Source organism: Stegodyphus dumicola, chromosome 3 (genome assembly GCF_044657685.1).
Source record: "Stegodyphus dumicola isolate Sdum_Otavi_A_Nest chromosome 3, ASM4465768v1".
Lineage (NCBI taxonomy): Eukaryota > Metazoa > Arthropoda > Arachnida > Araneae > Eresidae > Stegodyphus > Stegodyphus dumicola.
In genome coordinates, this window is record NC_140770.1 from 60,376,044 (window position 1) to 60,382,527 (window position 6,484).

The following is a 6,484-nucleotide window of genomic DNA, read 5'->3' on the forward strand; positions in this document are numbered from 1 at the left end:
CAACTTGACTATATAGTACATAACTTGTTTATATACAGGCTTAAATAAATAACTTGATACAACAGATAAATAAATTAAGAGTTCTTTAAATAAAAAGCAAAATTGCACATTACAAACAAATTACACACAGAAATACACGTTGTTTACTTTGTGATGTACTTATAATATACAAAATACAGATTTAAGGACACAGTACAGCCCATATTACTTATTAATAATAAAATTAATAATAAGCATAATAAGCATGTTACTTAATATTAATAATAAGCAATAAAACTTAATTAAAAAGATATAGCCGAAGCTATTCAGATTCTAACAGAGTTGGCCCCTTAGTGCTAACGGGAAAGTTATCAAGCGCCTAAAGTACGGCCGAGCGTAATAATAGCTTTAGAGAGACAGAGTAGCCTAAAAGGCGAATGCGCACTGCTAAGAATATCTGGCTCTCTAATGAAGTCAGTAGAACTTCACAGTTAAATACTTCTTCTTCTCATTTGCATTCAACCGCGATTCTGAAAATACGTTCTGGCCGGAAGTTGCAAGCTGAAATTCAGGAAAGACAAGAAAGTAACTTTTAACTAAAAATTAACTGTTAGATAAATTAAGATAAACCTTACAGGGTTATTATTTAAATTAACCAGTTGTTATGATTCAGATCTTTGCAGTAACTTTTCTCCGCTTGCCTCACCAGAATACAAATGAGATAACCAGTATTTAAACAGAGGGCTTTTGGTATTTTAAGACCAGAACGTGTTCTTGACTTCGTGTACCCGCTACTTGTTAGCTCCCTGGGTGAGTTGCATACTCGGTTTTGCGTTTTTTCGCTGCCAATACTTTTATTTTGATGTCCCGGTAGAATTATTAAGCCAGCTTATAGTAATATTCAATTGTGTAGTCTTTGACTACTGTTGAACGTTCATTTTAAATTTGACTACTAGTCTATTTAGTTGCATAACCACGAGCTGTAGCTCATATTTTAGCACAACAGAGTGCGTTTATATTCTAAGCTCAGTTTAAATAAAGCAGTTCTGTAAACCTTCTCACGACTTTATAATTGCTTTAGATATAGCTATAATTCGCTTCATGTGTGTTAGGTTGATTTGGTTTGGTTTAGTTCATTACGGCAAAGTGCACTAAGGAAGGGATGCCTTCGTAGAGGGCTTTCTAAGGGAAACTTGCTCTTATATTCGTTACACATAGGGAAAACTACGAAAACGCCCATGCAGCTAGCCTATTCGTCTGGAATCGAAACTAGGTCGAAACTACCAGTGTTAACGATTTTACTGCTCGGCCGCTAATGGGCCCCCACGTCTGTTAGAATTTTTGGACTAACTGATATTGACAGATCAAGTAAAATCCCATAGAATTTTAGAGAGGAAGATAATTTAAACGAGAATTTGCCTATCTTGAAATGACTTGAAAAAAAGGCATTTCAACATTTTTGGAATATGATAAAGCTTTTCCAGACATGCGATGTCATGTTGTTACATGCAAAGTTTCGACTGGTGATGTTAGAAATTGAAATGAAAAACGCTGACGTCGAAGATTTTTCTTGTTGATAAAAATGTTGAATAAGCACAACAACATGGAAAGCGAGCTCTTTACCACAGCGGATGCCAAAGCAGTGAAATGTGTTATTAGTTAAGTTTTTATCGAAAAAGTGTAGAACCAGAACTGAGGGACTCTCTGCGATTTTTGGGAAAAAGTATGGATCATATTTTCCTTCAAATTATTTTTATACTTGGAAGTTAAAGGTAAATCCGTCAATATTTTTTTGGTTGTTAATTTATAGTGGTTTTATATTTTTTGGGATAACAAAATTATAAATGTGTTCTTTGGCGTGAGATGTCTAATTTGAGTAAAGGGTATGAACAATGACTTTTATGATAAGTAATTTGTAATTAAGACACAATAACATGCCGAATAAATACTAATACAGAAGTCAAACAACAAAAATCAGCGTTATATTTACGAAATTTTCACAGGACTAGTTTCGATGGTTTTACCGAACCACCATCTTCAGCTGCAAAACCGCAAATGAACAAGATAGGAAATAATGATTAGATAAGATAAGAAAGCCCGGACAAGAATAAGGAAGTGGCGCCATCTGTTGGTGAAACCAGAACTAAAACATAATTTCTTTAAAGGCCGAAGGCAAATTTGGATTGGAATTAGGATCGTTAACTAGAACAGAAAGATTTTTATGAATGTGAAATGCCTCTAGAAAATCCAGTTCTCCAATGGAAGATGTATTTTGAATAATTTTGGCAGCAGAAAAACTGAAAGTGTGGTTTTCGGACCAACAATGTTGAGCAACAGAAGACTTCTGTGTTTCCTTTTTTCTAACATATGCCTCATGTTCCTTGACGCGAAATTTTAAGGCTCTCTTAGTTTGGCCAATGTAAATTAAACCACACTGGCAAGGAATCCTATAAATACCCCAGGAATTCATATCCGGAATGGGGTCCTTGAGTATGGAACTCGGAATTTTATTGATGGGAGAATAAACAACCCGAAAGTTAAATTTCTGCAAAATATGTGCAACTTTATAGCTAATTGATGGAAAGAAGGGAATGACAACAGAATTTTTATAATCTCCTAAAACAAGAGTGTACCTTTTAGTGTGTTGAGATGAGAATTTTTTAACTGCTTGATTAATAATGTTGGGTGGAAAGCCCCTGTCAATAGCTATTGCTTTTAAATACTTTATTTCTTCATCAAGGGCTAGTTTAGAGGAGCAAACTTGAAGAGCACGGAAAACATAGGAATAAAATGAAGCTAACTTTTGTTTAGTCGGATGACATGATTTAAAGTGTGGTGGAAGGCAAACCGATGAAGGTTTACGGTAAACCGTAGTACTGAAGTTGGATGTGTTACGTGTGCCCAGAATGTATTAAGTAATTTGTAATTTAAAATTACGGTGAAACTGGAAAAGAGCTGGAAGCAAATTTAATAACAGCGCGTAATAGTAATCGCAATTAACATTTATATGTTTTTTTAAATAAGAGTTATTATTCACTTGTTTCAGTAAATGTAACAATATTTATCAGTTTTTTTAATCATTTATTTATCAAATTTACATTTGGCCCATTTCTTTTATCGGATACGATAGAGCGAACAAAACTTTTCGTCCCTTGAAATTCGTTACAGCAAAATTCAATTATATATATTTTTTGACGTTGCAAAAAATTCCAACCTTGCTTCTTTCAAATGAATTGTGTTAAAGATATTATAAGGTATTTTCTCTCTCCTTTCCGCATGCCTTCGTGGTGTGAGATGTAACAATTGGAAGCATACTCGACGCGTATTTGAGAGGTCTAGGGTTCGAGTCTCCGCGAGAGCTATGCACATTTTTCACATCTCCAGCATAAAAAATATATAAACACCATAATGGCTGTACCAGTGGCGCCCGAATTAAAAGGTGGTGGAAATTAAAAGGTTCGTCACCACCACGGCGATTAGGTCCTCTACTCTCCAGTCGCCCTACAGAGGAGAGAGTACATAAGGTATTTTCTCCCTTCTTTCCGTATGCCTTCGTAGTGCAACTTTACGCATACTTGACGCGTAATCGATAGGTCCAGGGAAAGCATACTTGACGAGTCCCGGCGAGAGCAATGCACGTTTTTCACATATCTAATTTCAGAAAAAAAAAACCTAATGACTACAATATCATACACCATTACTAACGCCATCCAGTATTAAAATTAAATACTAAATGACATTTAAACGGAACATTTGTAATGCATTATATGCAATATATATTTGAACTGTAATTAACACAAGCGACTCCAGGGAATTTATTCAATATTAAACACTGATTTGCATTTTACTTCCTTGTGCAAAATAAAGGAAATATTGTAATCGTGAAAAATTTCGGGTGTCGTATTTCAACGAAAATATCTATTTTGACCACATCCGAACCCATTTAGACGATTTTTTTGCCTGACATTCTGCGTATAGACAGAATAAAGGACAATTTTGTTTTCAAAACAGTTTGTAAAAGGAATTCAAAAGACATTTTTTTTCGGGACGTCTGTACGTACGTATGTATGTATCTCGCATAACTCAAAAAAGATTAGCCATAGAAATTTGAAATTTTCACATGGGATTGCTGTATCATCTAGTGTGCACCTTCCTTTTTTTGTCACAATCGGCTGCACTAGTCGGCCTAGTACATATATATATATAAAGACATAAAGTAAGAAATTTAGAACTAATTTTTCACAAAAACCAAAAATTTAAATTCAAAATTAATAAATTTTAAATAATTTTATAAATGCAACAAAGATTTTAAAATATGTTAAAACCAAAACTTTTCAAACAAGCAATACCCCAATGCAAAAAATTAATGAAATTTGAACAAAAATTAACAAAACAGAAGAGAAATTCAATTAGCTTCAATGCCACTTCGTCAGAGGGTGAGAAACATTGAAATCAATTTTTGGTGTTCGTGAAAAATTAGTTCTAAATTTTATACTTTATGTTTTTACTGATAGTTTTTCAGTGGCTTAATGCGTGAAAATACTAGGTGTGTTTATATATATATTTTTTCAAATGTTTTGTAATTATAAATATATATGCATACCACCCTCTTACCTGGCTCACTGAGCTCTGTTTTTTATTCTTACATTTTGATAAGTTGTGAGATTTTTGCTTTAAAAGTGATCGAATTATGTTGTTCTTATGGTTCGGTTAAGGATTTTATGCCTTTAGTTAATCATCATGCAATAGTTGTAGAATTATCAACAGTTTAAAGAGCCGTTTAGACTGGGTTTATCTGAGCTAACGGAGTCAGTTTCATTTGTCGAGAAGCTCCGCTGTGCGTGCAGTTCAAATTTTTCAGCTCGCTGCCCTGTAGAGAAAAACTGGTTTGGGGAATGGGTCGACTACGTTAGATGTCTCCGTTAGTTCAGATCAGTCTGAACAGCCCTTTAAAGTTTAAGTGGCATTAGGCCTAACTTAGCAGCATTTGTTTACATTTGAAACTCTTAGTAGAATAGTGAATTAAATCAGTTGGTGCACTAACTTCAGTATCTTTTTTGCCCAATGAGACCAAAAGTTGACATTCAGTTTTGCTCACTGCAATTTTTGTCTTCTTGCCCATTGGGCGAATTTTTTCTTTTTGCGTAAAAAATCTGATTTTAATTGCAAAAATTGTTTTTCTTTAACCGTTTTTTAACTGTATTTGGTGTTTTAGGTTTTTTTATATTTTACAATTTTTAATGAAGATAATTTGAGTTTTTATGTATTTCTACTTTGCCGTGAAGTGAGACTTGAATTGATTGAATAAGAATATTGACCTGAATTGAGAAGTAGAATGAGAAATATATCTCTAATGAATTCCAGGAAATAAGTTTAAATGAAATGCAGAAAAAAATGTGTATAATTTAATAGGCCGAGGAAGTCATATTGGGTCCACATCAGATTTTGTATTCTTTATAAACTGGAAAATATTGGAAAAGTTGAAAACAAATATAGAAATAATGCTTCCACTGTAAGATCTAATAACAAAAATTCTATTAATGAAGACGTAAATTTCCTTTCGAACTAAATTAAAATAAAATTTCATACAAACTTACGAGAGTTCTTTTCTTTTAGGAACAAAAATATTCTCTATATGATCAGATCTTAATGAATTCATCTTAAGGAATGTTACTTTTAGATCTGAAAGAATTAATTGAAGAAATGCTTAACTGTCTAGGATGCCTTTCCAGCTAACTTTAGTAGTGAGTCTTTCCAAAAAGTTTCTCTGAAAATTGCTGGAGTTTGAGAAGTAGAAAACTGAGAGTGGAGAAGTTTACTATCGTCATAAATATAATACAGGAAATATTTGAGCTTAAGAAGTTTTCAAAACCATATTGCCAAATTATAATTAATGTTTTTGCCAAATAATGACACCCGCTTTTCTAAATTTCTAATGAAATGTATAAATTCAAAAAAAAAAAAAAAAAAAAAAAAAAAAAAATAGCTCAGGAAAGACCCACCAGCTGCACAATACTGATGATTCCTTTAAAACATAACTTAATCTTTTAAACTTTGCTTTTACTTTTTATGATAATTCAAAATTTATGTGCCTTTATGAAATGACGTATTGAAGTGAGATTTTTTTTTTGGGGGGGGGAGGAATGGGGTTCTCGTCAAACTACATATCTTTTAGTATTGTTTTCATTTCACTTTCACATCTGTTGAGACGTTCATCACTGTGTCGGAAATAATAAGAACAGAGCATGGGTGCCATTTTTATCTCATCATCGCTCAGAAAGGGATATAAGGAAAGTTTTCAGTTTGTTGTATCTGCAGAATTATTTTTAGAATAATCGAACAAAAGAATTAAAGATATTCGGTTATAAAATAAGTAATTTATGAAAGTTGATAAAATTTCATAATGAAGAAAAGCTAGTACACGAACATTAACTTTCACATTAAAGTGATTATTAAAAGGGAACAGCTAATAATTTTGTAATACGATAAATATTAGCGTATACCT